This window comes from Pteropus medius, unplaced genomic scaffold (assembly GCF_902729225.1).
Source record: "Pteropus medius unplaced genomic scaffold, Ma_sr-lr_union100, whole genome shotgun sequence".
NCBI classification, from domain to species: Eukaryota; Metazoa; Chordata; class Mammalia; order Chiroptera; family Pteropodidae; genus Pteropus; species Pteropus medius.
In genome coordinates this window covers 2,873,873-2,876,968 of record NW_024344241.1, presented here as the reverse complement: position 1 = coordinate 2,876,968, position 3,096 = coordinate 2,873,873, and positions in this window count along the sequence as shown.

The window sequence follows — 3,096 nt, the reverse complement described above, 5'->3', positions numbered from 1 at the left end:
AAATCCTAAATGTTCCAATCAGAACACAGGTAAATATGTTTTGTGCATTAATGTGAATGTGCTCCCTGATGAAGTGTTCATGTACCTTTTTCCAACAAAGCTGGAGAGAGCAATGGACCAAATCTACAATGTGGGTACCGCTGGTCTTCTTGAGGCTGTTTCACCATGGAAAATGGGGTTATTCACTATCTAGGGTAGTTGAGGATTAAATGAGAATGTATGTGAAAGAGCACAGAGCAGATGCTTTATATTTGCTCAATCCAAATACTATTCTTGACTAAAATATTTCTCACTCTGCTTTCTAAAATGCCTTTAAAGCTTGAGCACCTATTTTGACAAATGTGAATAGGATGGGTGACCAGACAAATGGATTTCTAAAAATATATGAAGACTGAATCCCTTTGGGTGGCTCACAGTCCGAAGCTGAAAGAAATTCTGAGTTTCAAAAACGGAGATACGGAAAACATGGAGCCTTTCAAGTGTTTTGAAAAAGATAATTCTCAATTAGATGGCAGGCTTTAACAGATTTATTACAGCAACAAAACTCCTCTTGGCAGCCGTATTATTCCTGTTCATTATTAAATCCACAGAACTACATTTCATGACCATCTTAAGACTTTTACTCTTTAGTTAGAATACTGTTTAACTTTTCTATTCAGTAGACTTTTAACTATCACTCCACACCAAAGCCCCAAAAGGACCATATTCACTTCCCCCTCATATACTTCCTGGAATGTTATGACAATATGGTGCCTTACAACAGCAACAGCAATCACTTACATGGCTTTCTACATGCCAAACAATGTTCTAAACACCCTGAACTGAAGCCCAGTGAGGTTATATAACTTGCCTCCAACTAAGAAGAGGGAGCTGGGATTTGAACCCAGGCAGCCTGATACTTTAGTTCTTTTTTCCTTTGTTGAGTAAAGGAGATTTAAGGAAGAATCATTTAATAACACTGTATTAGGTAAGGGTATGTAATTAACAGAATCAGACAATTTGGGACTGACACTTCAAGTATCTCTCAATTTAGGAAGCATACACTAAGAATCCGGATATGAGCTGCCTTTTGAAGGTCATCACTGGTTAGCGGTGAGGGCTGACCACACCCTAATCCCCAAACTAGCATACCATACCACCTCTCTTTGTGTGACCTTGTAGAACTGCCAATGGAACTGGGTTATCACCAGCAATACTTCTGAACACAATCCCACAGAAGAATGGTAAATGAAACTGGGCCACATTTTTTTGTTCTTTCTTTTAACACCCGTGATAGGTTTCCCCCTGGCAATTGTGAACTAGAAGCTTGGAATAAAGGCAAACAAGACATAGAACTCACAGTCCAGCAGAGGGATTCAGGTATGTCAATAAGATAATTGTCACAGGTACAACAAAAATCTACATAAAGGACAGCAGGGGAACAAAAAGAAGCCCTTGTCAAATCATCTTTGGCTGTGACTTATGCATTTCAAATAAGAGTTTTCCTTCATGTGTTCTCTTTAATGCTCCATTGTGCCTATTAAGAGAAATCCTTATTTGAACAGAAAGAAGACAAACAGAAACCTAACCTGTAATCCCAGTTCTACCACTATTAGGTTGTGTAACCCAAGAACAGATACTTACTTCGCTATCATCTCTAACATGAAGATGAATCTTTCAACCCTTTCTAACTTGAAAACCCAGTTAAACTAGGAAGTCTACTTTGACGAAAATGTTTTTAAAGATCATGATTTTGTTAATCAGTGGGACATTTCAAGAAATATGTCATTGGTGAGATGTAATAGGGTATTGGGGATTAACTGAAATATAAAAAATGAAGTCTTAAATTTCAAATTGTAGATACATATCACAAACAACACAATCAATTTATAACAGCTCAGCAGACTCTTTGGGGTTTTATATTGTTTTAGAGTTGAGTGGCATTTATGCACTATTGTACAGTACAGCAAGTATGTGCATTTGTCTATATATAGTATATTTGATATGGAGGTTATTTGGACTTTCTGACTGGATTCCAGAAAATGAAGTATTTTTAAGTTGTCCAAATGCTTGATTTTATAAAAATTTCTATCTTAAACAGTGAAGGGGAAAGAATGTGTGAATTTTAGAATCAGATAGCTCTGAATCCATATTCAATGTATGACCCTGAGCACTCAGGTTTTCTTTTCCCATCTATATAATAACAGTATCACCTTCTTTCAGTGGGATGTTTTGAAGGTTTGAGATGATGAATGAAAAGTCCCAACAGAAAGCAGTGCAGGGCTGATTTAAAAAAATAAATAAATAAATAAATAAAGGGCAGCTAAATGGTACTCAAACCTTAGTGCCATATTCCTAAATAAATCCAAAATCTAAAAAAACTCGAGCTTCAGATTACATAACTGTAAAAGGCCAAGCTTTTGTGTAAATGAAAAAAAGGATAAAATCATGCAAATACTAATTAGTAAAATTCATGAGTCCTAATGAAACTATTATTTAGGCGTTTGTAAAACCTTACATTATACCCTTCCCTCCTAATGTCCTCTAAGGATGATGATGTTTTATAAACAGATCAGCTTAACAAAAAACCTAACATTTCACTTATACTAGTAACAAGGGTCTTATTTATGTGTCAACCTTTTTTTTCCACTATTCTGGAGATAGTTCAAAGAAAAGTAGGATTTTATTTAATAAAATCAGAAAAAATTTATTAATTTTACAACTATAAACGATGCTGTCCCAAACTGGTAAATTACTTCAAGCACATTTGGAAATGTTTTAAAATTTAAGCTAACATCTAATTTTGGAAATAAAATTAAGACTGAAAAACGAAGGTATAACCTATCCAATTCTTGGTGAAAGATGTGTATTGCAACTCATAGTTAAAAAAAAAACAAAACTACATCATTATTTAAATGCATTAACCAAGTGAAATCTCCTTCATACCAAGGGTATGGATATCATTGTACCACAAAAAATGTTATATGAGCCTCGCATATTACATTTATCCACTACTATAGCTCCAAAATAACACAAGTCATTAAATAAAGGTTTAGAAGTCACATTACCATCATTTAGTTCTCCCAAATAGAGCCAAAATACAATTCCATGCTGTTG